This window comes from Helianthus annuus, chromosome 12 (assembly GCF_002127325.2).
Source record: "Helianthus annuus cultivar XRQ/B chromosome 12, HanXRQr2.0-SUNRISE, whole genome shotgun sequence".
NCBI classification, from domain to species: domain Eukaryota; kingdom Viridiplantae; phylum Streptophyta; class Magnoliopsida; order Asterales; family Asteraceae; genus Helianthus; species Helianthus annuus.
The window spans coordinates 42495169-42507618 of NC_035444.2; the positions used below are offsets into that span (position 1 = coordinate 42495169).

The following is a 12450-nucleotide window of genomic DNA, read 5'->3' on the forward strand; positions in this document are numbered from 1 at the left end:
GGGTTCTCTCTAACCAAGGTTAGGGTGGTTACGGCATCCTTGGTTGTAGGTACCCGTTGGGGGACCCGACGGCCTAGATCTATTATCAATGTAGTTTACCGACTCTGTTTGATCATCTGTTTCTTTCATACAACTCCAATTTTCATGTGGCCCACCACACCCTTCGCAAGCCATTACCGAGACGGTTTTTGTCATTTCTAACCTTTTAATTTTTGAAGAAAGGGCCTCGATTTGTGCTTGTAAAGAAGTGCTTTCATCAACCTTATGGGCGCCCGGGGCAATAGATTTATTGCCTCGGGGAGTGTGCCACTGAAAATTGGTTTGAGCAATTTTCTCGATTTGATTGTATATTTCATGTGGGCGGCGATTACCTAAAAGTCCCCCGGAGTTAGAGTCAAGTGTTTGTCTCGTGTGTGGCTACAACCCATTATAGAAAGTGGACACTTGTTTCTATACCGCAAGACCGTGATGGGGACACTTGCGCAATAGCTCCTTGAACCTTTCCCAAGTTTCATATAAGGATTCCCCGTCCTCTTGTGAATATGTATTAATTTCAGTCATTAATTTAGCCGTTTTAGCGGGAGGGAAATACTTATATAGAAATTTTTGGGCTAGTTCATCCCAGGTGTTTACCGAACCAACTGGGAGGGCGTTGAGCCAAGCTTTTGCTCGGTCTTTTAATGAAAATGGAAACATTCGGAGGCGGATGGCGTCATTTGATGCTCCATTGATCCGAAAGGTATCACATATTTCTAACAAATTAGTAATATGTAGATGGGGATCCTCGTCCGCAAGCCCATGAAAGGTTGCGGAGTTTGGAAGCATTTGTATCAAATGTGGCCGAAGTTCGAAGTTGTTGGCTTCGACATTCGGTGCATTGATAGCGGCGCCGAGATTACCTACGGTGGGTCGTAGGTAATCCATGAGGGTACGTTGGTCCGCCATTGGAAGTGGGTCCCCCGAAACCTTCTCTTGGTTTTTAGCTTTAAGTCTTTTTCTGAGAAAGCGTTCGGGTTCTTCTAGAGGTTCTTTTATGTCTTTATTGGAACTGGAGCTCATACACTACGTAGAAGGTTCAGATGTGGCGTCTGGTTCCAAATCCTGCAATAAAAACAGAAAAGAATGTTGGTCAGAAAGTTCACCACGGCCCCGTGCTCACTGAACACGGCCCGTGGTGGGAGATACAACGATTGTTTTCCGGATCCATGTTACTGGAAAGTTGGACACGGCCCCGTGTTGCACCGACACGGCCCCGTGCTCAGCCCTCTGTAACTCGGAATATAAAAAACTGCCAGTGACACTGCTGGGCACGGCCCGTGCTGAGTTCTGCAAAAGTTGAAAAATTAAGAAAATCCTAAAAATAAAAAGAAAATAGAAAAAAAAATGATTAGGCCGTTGATTCCTAACTTTCTTAAAATCCTTGTGTCCCCGGCAACGGCGCCCAGAAACTTGATGCGTGTTAGTGTGTTTATGTTTTAGGTACATATTTTAAGCCCTTTTTACACTTTTTAGCCAAGTTTTAAATTTATAAAATACGATATTTATTAACACTAAACACACATATGGGCAAGTGCACCCATCGTGGACGTAGTATAGTGTTGGTAAGATACCGAGGTCGTCCAAGGACACAAGAGCTTTTAGTACCAGTTTATCCTCAACGTCTAATCAAATCAAAATGTTAGAAAAAGGTTTTAAACTAAGAAAATAAAACTAACTAAAATGCTGAAAAATAAAAATAACAGTAAAAACAGATAGACAAGATGAATCACTTGGATCCGACTCGTGTGTAGTGTAACCTTTGATTATTTTCGCACTTTTGCACTTGTTTAAGAGATTATCTTAGTTATTGTAGTAGGCCCCTCTTTTGAAGGCGACGTTACCCTCAACCCAGTAGTTTGAGTCAGCAAGGATACAATCCTAAAGGTTCGGATTATTGAAAGATAATTAATTAAGTTATTAATGCATAATGTGGTAGGCCCCTCTTTTGAAGGCGACGTTACCCTCGGCTAAGTAGTCTGAGTCAGCAGGGATACAGTCCTAAGTAGCCGGGTTAAAGTTTTAATAGTAGTTTAACTTATGAGGGGATCAAAGAGTTTGGACCCCCGCCATCCAATACCTTTGGGTATTGAAGGATGTCCTACTAAATTTGACCAAGGTCCTTTGCAGGATCTATACACTGAACAATGGCAAGACTCTTACCAAACCGTTCCCTTAACCCCCGACCAGGTAGCCAACATACCTCCATATAGACCGTGGAGATATGAATGGTGAAAATCTTTTATTTTATATAGACAGTAAAATACTGCCAAGACACCACGGACAAACGATAAGGAAGAATCACCTTCAACATAAGAAACTAGTAATTAAAGTCATTAATACAAAACCAATTAAAAAGTGCAAAAGATTAAAAATAAAAAGTATTACACTAAACACTTGTCTTCACCAAGTGATGTAAGAGACTTAGGCAAACATGGCCTTTGATTGTCAAGAACTCTTACGATCAATCTTGGATCCCGAGATGACTCACACACTCTATGATGGATAATGGATGATGGTGGTGGATGATGGTGTTATGGTGGTGGTGGGTGGTGGGTGAAGTGTGAGAGAGGTGGTGTGCCAAGGGATGAGTTGCAAGAGCTCCAAACACTCCTATTTATAGGCTGAACAGAAGCTCGGGCACGGCCCCGTGTCTGCTGGGCACGGCCCCATGTCCATCTAACTCTCTCTCTTCATTAATTGTAATTCGCAATTACAATAAATGCACCCGCAGGAAGTTGACCACGCCCCCGTGTCCGCTGGGCACGGCCCCGTGGTGGGCAACAGAAGCTTCTATGAGTTTGTCTTTTCTGCTGGCACTTGGGCACTGAGCACGGGGCGTGTTCAGTCTTCAGTCTTCTTTGTTTTGCTTGGGAAGATGCTGTCGGGGGGGGGGGGTTGGGCATATCAGTTTTGTTCCCTTTCTTGTATTTATGTTAGATTTTGCTGTCTTTTTGCTTCTTTTGTTATTTTGAGCTCATTTAATCCTGAAAATACAAAAGGAAGACAAAAGCACACTTTTTCCAACATTAGTACTAAAAAAGGGTTAGTTTTAAGCCACAGTTGATGTAATTTATATGTTGCATTTTGTGCACATCAATAGTGCATGGTATTCCTTTGCACCTCCTCGAGCCAGAAGTCCTTAAACAGGTGGGGGAATTGTTTAAAAAGATATTGTACGTCACCAAATCTTTATAGGACGATCAAGATCTTACGATAAAGTGTGTGGGAGTCTTGGTTGGTGATGTGTGTAAAATGCAACATATAAATCACATCAATTAAGGCATAAAACTAACCCTTTTTAAGTACTAATGTTGGAAAAAGAGTGTTTTTGTCTTTCTTTTGTATTTTCAGGATGAAATGAGCTCAAAATCACAAAAGAAGCAAAAAGACAACTAATTCTAGCATAAATACAAGAAAAGGAATAAAAGTAGACTGCCCGGACCCTCAACGGCACCCCCCAAGGCAAAGAAGAGAAAGCAGAAGACTGAACACGCCCCGTGTCCAGCGAACACGGGGCCGTGCCCAAGAAGCAGCAGAAAAGATTTGTAGGATTTTTGGCTGCGGATTCTTGTTTAAAGTTAGTTCTATAACTTTGTTTTAAATTATCTAAGCTTAGAACACGGTAAAAGAATGTTAAAATAATTTAAAACCCAAGAATCGTTAGACAAAAATCCTGCAGACAGCTGAACACGGGGCCGTGCTCACTGAGCACGGGGCCGTGTTCGAGGTACTGTTCTGCAAAAGTTTAGTTATCTTCGGTTTCTTTCACAGAAAATGGCCAGCAGGAATAGCGGATCATCTTCGAGAAATAACCGAAATGGAAGAAGGTCGTCCACGGCAGAAGATTCCCTAGTAAACTACGTTTACGCTTTGAGGGAAGCAATAGACGAAATGACGGGAGTAGAAGAAGCATTAGTGGACCGTATTAATCATCTGACGGTAGGGTTGGAGGGCTGTCTACGAGAAGTAAACCTCCTGCACCAGAGGTTAAACCTTCTCGCTTCCCCGCCTTTGGTTCCAGTAATAACCCAAAGAGCGTGGAATGTAGTACCCGAGGTCATCATTCCGGCCGAATGGCACACCATGCACCAAATGCCTCAACCAAGGGTGGTGCAAGGAGTCCCGGTGAGCGTTCCTCCTCAAGACACTGAAGAGAATGAAGCCACCTTCTACCTCCCAAGGGAGATAGAAGAATGGCTTTGAACGACAACCGAGGAGCCGTCGGCTAGAAAGTGTTACTACATCAGGAAGCTATTCCCGAAATTTTCCTAAATAAGTAGAACCTTTATGATAACCTCATGTATCTCCTAGTTATTTGGCTAACTTTATGTAATATCTCTCTATGTTTGCAAAGATATGATGGTTTCTAAGATTGATGGTTGTTTTATGAATAAAACACACTCGTGGTGGTAATGGATGAAAAAGGGAACGAGAAAAATGGACACATGCACGAAGAACAGAGCAACCCGACACAAATCTCCATCACAGAAGGCTCAACACGGGCCGTGCCCAACCAACACGACCCCGTGCTGAGCCACCTGCAGAAAAACACCCAGTTCAGGTAACTGGACACGGGCCGTGTTCAGCGGACACGCCCCGTGTCCAGGCTTCTGTTTTAATTCTTTAATTTTTGTTACTGGCACCTGACCACGGGGCCGTGCCCGGTCACCACGGGGCCGTGTCCAGGATGCCAGTAACATAAATCTTTGCTTTTTAACCCACTTTTACACATTCTAATCAACCGAAAACCTTATTTTTGGACACATTGAGGACAATGTGTAATTTAAGTGTGGGGGGATGCTAAAACCTTGAATTTTGCAAATCCTAAATACAAGCCTTACACAAAACTCTATTGGAACCGCTAAACACCCCAAATTTTTTTTCAAAAACTTTTTCGTTTTTTTTATTTACTTGTGTTAGTTTAATTTGGGAATAACAAGTTCTAAAAAGGTTATATTTTTACAAGTTTACAACCGATAGCGTCGTGATAACAAAGAACCAACATAAGAAAATTACGAAACGGCATAACAAGTCTAGTTAAAAATTCGATTATATATACTTGATCACATTAAAAACCCATTCCCACAAAAGTGAGTTTTGAGCCTTTATTGAGCATAAAAATATACATCTTTAATGCTCATTTTTCGTTTCTTGTGTGAATAGCCGCTTGGTTCTTACAACTCTAGAACTTGCCACGACGATACATTCCCGGTCCTTACCAACTTAAACCCAAGTAAGTAAGTGATGGAGGCATTAGGACTAACCATATTTTTCTTTCTAAACCATTATTTTTCATTTCTTTACCACCTACCCAAAATCCCCCTAGTTAGCCCCTTTGAGCCTAAACCTTTCATTTCATTACCCCAAAACCCTTTTTACCCACCAAAAAACCCTTTTTATTTTTCACCCTTTATTTTAGTAACAAGCTCGGTTTTTCGTAAACTCGCCTTTTTATGTGACGAAAAAAAAACGATGATGAAGTCAAAAACAAACAAAAGCTATATAAAAGCTTGTTTGGAGAAATACTTCAAAATAAAAAAGTCACTAAAAAAACAAGGTATGTCACGGAAACCGACGCTTTTTACGATTTTCGCCCTTTTTCTAACTAACCCAACCAACCACCTTTAACCCAAACCTAACCCTTCACCCAAAAGTCCTCTTGATATTTACAAAGGTAAAAAGTTAAAAAGGAGGAGGATTGATTGCTTGGCAAGCCTATGGAAGGCGTAAGTTCCATGCCGCTCACGAGTGATTCACTAAAAAAATTACACCTTCGGCCGAGTGTTGAGTGATCTCCCGCGAGGTATGTGAACTTGTATATAAATGGAATTTTAATAAGGCATGCTATGCCCAAATAAGTAATTTATCTTATGAAACGTTCAAAATAAATCATAACGAATAGGATTGTAAATAAATAAAAATAAAACTTACAAAGACCTTGGATTCCCGACACTCTAGGACAAGCTAAAAACTTTCTCTTCTACCTATTCCATTTGGGAGTGTAAGCCACATTTAAAGAGTTTTGCTTGAGGACAAGCAAAAGTTCAAGTGTGGGGGTATTTGATGTGTGTAAAATGCAACATATAAATCACATCAATTAAGGCATAAAACTAACCCTTTTTAAGTACTAATGTTGGAAAAAGAGTGTTTTTGTCTTTCTTTTGTATTTTCAGGATGAAATGAGCTCAAAATCACAAAAGAAGCAAAAAGACAACTAATTCTAGCATAAATACAAGAAAAGGAATAAAAGTAGACTGCCCGGACCCTCAACGGCACCCCCAAGGCAAAGAAGAGAAAGCAGAAGACTGAACACGCCCCGTGTCCAGCGAACACGGGGCCGTGCCCAAGAAGCAGCAGAAAAGACAAACTAGTAGAAGCTTCCATTGCCCACCACGGGGCCGTGTCCAGCGGGCACGGGGGCGTGGTGAAAGTACAGCAGGCGCATTAATTGTAATTGCGAATTACAATTAATGAAGAGAGAGAGTGTCAGACGGGCACGGGGGCGTGTCCAGCGGACACGGGGCCGTGCCCAGCCTTCTGTTCAGCCTATAAATAGGGGTGCTTGGTTTCATTCCATCTCATCCCTTGGCACACCACCTCTCTCACACTTCATCCACCACCCACCACCACCATAACACCATCATCCACCACCATCATCCATTGTCCATCGTAGAGTGTGTGAGTCGTCTCGGGATCCAAGACTGATCGTAAGAGTTCTTGACAATCAAGGCCATGTTTGCCTAAGTCTCTTACATCACTTGGTGAAGACAGGTGTTTAGTATAATACTTTTTATTTTTAATCTTTTGCACTTTTTATTTGGTTTTGTATTAATGACTTTAATAACTAGTTACTTATGTTGAAGGTGATCTTTCCTTATCGTTTGTCCGTGGTGTCTTGGCGTTATTTTACTGTCTATATAAAATAAAAGATTTTCACCATTCATATCTCCACGGTCTATATGGAGGTATGTTGGCTACCTGGTCGGGGGTTAAGGGAACGGTTTGGTAAGGGTCTTGCCCTTGTTCAGCGTTTAGAGGTCCTGCTTGGGACCTAGGTCAATTTTAGTAGGATCTCCTTCAATGCCCATAGGTATTGGATGGCGGGGATCCAAACTCTTTGACCCCCTCATAAGTTAACTACTATTAATACTATAACCCGGCTATTTAGGACTGTATCCCTGCTGGCTCAGACTACTTAGCCGAGGGTAACGTCACCGCCGAAAGCGGGGCCTACCACGATTTGCATTAATAACTTAATTCATTATCTTTCAATAATCCGACCCTTTAGGATTGTATCCTTGCTGACTCAAACTACTGGGTTGAGGGTAACGTCGCCTTCAAAAGAGGGGCCTACTGCAATAACTAAGATAATCTCTTAAACAAGTGCAAAAGTGCGAAAATAATCAAAGGTTATACTAACACACGTGTCGGATCCAAGTGATTCATCTTGTCTATCTGTTTTTGTTTTTATTTTATTTTTCAGCATTTAGTTAGTTTTTATTTTTCTTAGTTTAAAACATTTTTCTCACTTTTTGATTTGATTAGACGTTGAGGATAAACCGGTATTAAAAGCTCTTGTGTCCTTGGACGACCTCGGTATCTTACCAACACTATACTACGTCCACGATGGGTGCACTTGCCCATATGTGTGTTTAGTGTTAGTAAATATCGTGTTTTATAAATTTAAAACTTGGCTAGAAGTGTAAAAAGGGGCTTAAATATACATCAAAAATATATTACACTACACACGCATCAAGTTTTTGGCGCCGCTGCCGGGGACACAAGGATTTTAAGAAAGTTAGGAATCAACGGCCTAATCATATTTTTATTTTTCTCTTTAATTTTTAGGATTTTTCGTAGATTTTCAGCTTCTGCAGAGCTCACCACGGGGCCGTGCCTGCTGAACACGCCCCCGTGCTCAATCATTGGAACTGGCAATCCTGTTTTAAGTCAGACAGTAAGCTAAACACGGGGCCGTGTCCACTCAACACGCCCCCGTGCCCAAGATTCTCTTACTGAAAACAGAACCGTTAGATCCCGGCGGTTGGTAATTTCTGACACAAACATGAGTGATAGTAATTATTTTTACTTTCGGCACTCTTATGGTATGTGGTGTCGATTATGTGGAGGCGAACATGAGGAATTAAAATGTTATTTTCTCAATTATAGGCCCCACTATATAGACCCACCGATTCCCTGTAACCTTAAGAGGGGCGAAAGTAAAAATAAGCACTATCTCTCCCTCGAATGCGCCCAGCCAGATATTCTAGGAGAAATGCTCCTTGACGAGTTATTTCAAATAGAAGAGCTAATTCTCAATTGGTCAAAAGAACTTAGGAAGGATTTTATCGATCCATCCCAAGATGATGACCTTGAGGAAATGTTGGAACCGCATTCCGACAACCTCGTTGCTCCCGAAAATACCTTCATACCTAGACAAGACTTGGACGATAGTCGTCCCTGTGTCGATTGTGCCGTGAAGGACTCCCCATCGACTTCGTTCGATGCATACATAGACCTGAGCGATTCGGCATACACCTTCTTTAACGAGAGCCCGGAAAAGGGTTGGACTTGTCCACCTAGAATGAAAATAGGAATTACCCTCACCGATAACCTCTTGCGTTCTCGCCTTAGTATAGGACAATTAAGGTATCTTAGGCACTTTGGGGTTGTTCCAACAAATCAAGAACCACCCGATAGAAATAAGCTCCTTAGTAGCAACAAACTCCATAAAACAGCCTACCAACACGGGGCCGTGCCCGGTCAACACGCCCCCGTGTTCACTCAGAAGATTCTCTGCTGATTTTGTCAGAATACGGACAAAATGTGTCAGGATTTTCTCTGCACACGGGGCCGTGCCCAGCGGACACGGGGCCGTGTCCAGTATGCTGTCGTTTTCTTTAAATGCAGCCTGATTCCTGCTCATTTTTGACCACTTCACTAAGCAGAGATTCCTGGGATCTTCACATATACCATCCTAGGTAAGTGCTAAAAGAAGGTTCCCAAGGACCATCTTGTCTTTTCCACTTTTGTTCATTTCTCCTTCTTCCAAAAATTTTTCAAACATCTCCTCCATGGAAGCTTGGAAACCCCATGATTCCAATCTTCTATGTAAGATTTGTAGGATTTTTGGCTGCGGATTCTTGTTTAAAGTTAGTTCTATAACTTTGTTTTAAATTATCTAAGCTTAGAACACGGTAAAAGAATGTTAAAATAATTTAAAACCCAAGAATCGTTAGACAAAAATCCTGCAGACAGCTGAACACGGGGCCGTGCTCACTGAGCACGGGGCCGTGTTCGAGGTACTGTTCTGCAAAAGTTTAGTTATCTTCGGTTTCTTTCACAGAAAATGGCCAGCAGGAATAGCGGATCATCTTCGAGAAATAACCGAAATGGAAGAAGGTCGTCCACGGCAGAAGATTCCCTAGTAAACTACGTTTACGCTTTGAGGGAAGCAATAGACGAAATGACGGGAGTAGAAGAAGCATTAGTGGACCTTATTAATCATCTGACGGTAGGGTTGGAGGGCTGTCTACGAGAAGTAAACCTCCTGCACCAGAGGTTAAACCTTCTCGCTTCCCCGCCTTTGGTTCCAGTAATAACCCAAAGAGCGTGGAATGTAGTACCCGAGGTCATCATTCCGGCCGAATGGCACACCATGCACCAAATGCCTCAACCAAGGGTGGTGCAAGGAGTCCCAGTGAGCGTTCCTCCTCAAGACACTGAAGAGAATGAAGCCACCTTCTACCTCCCAAGGGAGATAGAAGAATGGCTTTGAACGACAACCGAGGAGCCGTCGGCTAGAAAGTGTTACTACATCGGGAAGCTATTCCCGAAATTTTCCTAAATAAGTAGAACCTTTATGATAACCTCATGTATCTCCTAGTTATTTGGCTAACTTTATGTAATATCTCTCTATGTTTGCAAAGATATGATGGTTTCTAAGATTGATGGTTGTTTTATGAATAAAACACACTCGTGGTGGTAATGGATGAAAAAGGGAACGAGAAAAATGGACACATGCACGAAGAACAGAGCAACCCGACACAAATCTCCATCACAGAAGGCTCAACACGGGCCGTGCCCAACCAACACGACCCCGTGCTGAGCCACCTGCAGAAAAACACCCAGTTCAGGTAACTGGACACGGGCCGTGTTCAGCGGACACGCCCCGTGTCCAGGCTTCTGTTTTAATTCTTTAATTTTTGTTACTGGCACCTGACCACGGGGCCGTGCCCGGTCACCACGGGGCCGTGTCCAGGATGCCAGTAACATAAATCTTTGCTTTTTAACCCACTTTTACACATTCTAATCAACCGAAAACCTTATTTTTGGACACATTGAGGACAATGTGTAATTTAAGTGTGGGGGGATGCTAAAACCTTGAATTTTGCAAATCCTAAATACAAGCCTTACACAAAACTCTATTGGAACCGCTAAACACCCCAAATTTTTTTTCAAAAACTTTTTCGTTTTTTTTATTTACTTGTGTTAGTTTAATTTGGGAATAACAAGTTCTAAAAAGGTTATATTTTTACAAGTTTACAACCGATAGCGTCGTGATAACAAAGAACCAACATAAGAAAATTACGAAACGGCATAACAAGTCTAGTTAAAAATTCGATTATATATACTTGATCACATTAAAAACCCATTCCCACAAAAGTGAGTTTTGAGCCTTTATTGAGCATAAAAATATACATCTTTAATGCTCATTTTTCGTTTCTTGTGTGAATAGCCGCTTGGTTCTTACAACTCTAGAACTTGCCACGACGATACATTCCCGGTCCTTACCAACTTAAACCCAAGTAAGTAAGTGATGGAGGCATTAGGACTAACCATATTTTTCTTTCTAAACCATTATTTTTCATTTCTTTACCACCTACCCAAAATCCCCCTAGTTAGCCCCTTTGAGCCTAAACCTTTCATTTCATTACCCCAAAACCCTTTTTACCCACCAAAAAACCCTTTTTATTTTTCACCCTTTATTTTAGTAACAAGCTCGGTTTTTCGTAAACTCGCCTTTTTATGTGACGAAAAAAAAACGATGATGAAGTCAAAAACAAACAAAAGCTATATAAAAGCTTGTTTGGAGAAATACTTCAAAATAAAAAAGTCACTAAAAAAACAAGGTATGTCACGGAAACCGACGCTTTTTACGATTTTCGCCCTTTTTCTAACTAACCCAACCAACCACCTTTAACCCAAACCTAACCCTTCACCCAAAAGTCCTCTTGATATTTACAAAGGTAAAAAGTTAAAAAGGAGGAGGATTGATTGCTTGGCAAGCCTATGGAAGGCGTAAGTTCCATGCCGCTCACGAGTGATTCACTAAAAAAATTACACCTTCGGCCGAGTGTTGAGTGATCTCCCGCGAGGTATGTGAACTTGTATATAAATGGAATTTTAATAAGGCATGCTATGCCCAAATAAGTAATTTATCTTATGAAACGTTCAAAATAAATCATAACGAATAGGATTGTAAATAAATAAAAATAAAACTTACAAAGACCTTGGATTCCCGACACTCTAGGACAAGCTAAAAACTTTCTCTTCTACCTATTCCATTTGGGAGTGTAAGCCACATTTAAAGAGTTTTGCTTGAGGACAAGCAAAAGTTCAAGTGTGGGGGTATTTGATGTGTGTAAAATGCAACATATAAATCACATCAATTAAGGCATAAAACTAACCCTTTTTAAGTACTAATGTTGGAAAAAGAGTGTTTTTGTCTTTCTTTTGTATTTTCAGGATGAAATGAGCTCAAAATCACAAAAGAAGCAAAAAGACAACTAATTCTAGCATAAATACAAGAAAAGGAATAAAAGTAGACTGCCCGGACCCTCAACGGCACCCCCAAGGCAAAGAAGAGAAAGCAGAAGACTGAACACGCCCCGTGTCCAGCGAACACGGGGCCGTGCCCAAGAAGCAGCAGAAAAGACAAACTAGTAGAAGCTTCCATTGCCCACCACGGGGCCGTGTCCAGCGGGCACGGGGGCGTGGTGAAAGTACAGCAGGCGCATTAATTGTAATTGCGAATTACAATTAATGAAGAGAGAGAGTGTCAGACGGGCACGGGGGCGTGTCCAGCGGACACGGGTGTCACACCCCCAAAATCCACCCGCGGAATACCACCGCTTGGGAGCGTGACTGACCAGGATCAAGCCATCAATCATATCAAACATAGCATTTAATATAAAAGTAATTAACGTAAGTCTCCATGACATGATTGATGTTTCAAAACCAAATACTGTTTTAAGTAGCGGAAGCAATGTAAAGTAAACCCAAATAAAGTTATAAGTTCAATAATGTTCATGATCCATCTGCCACAACGACCTGCTCCTTCCTTGTGCAAGCTCCATAATTTACCTAAGGTCCTGTAAGGCATGCAGCAAATAATCAACAAACTAGTTG

General features: G+C 41.6%; 1 non-coding gene across 1 annotated transcript; it reads left to right on the top strand.

Moving 5' to 3' along the window:
- The first annotated feature begins 460 nt into the window (after positions 1-460).
- Positions 461-567, top strand: LOC118485214. Its single transcript, XR_004875519.1, has one exon. It is a non-coding gene; the product is annotated as a small nucleolar RNA R71 (small nucleolar RNA).
- The last annotated feature ends 11883 nt before the right edge of the window (positions 568-12450 follow it).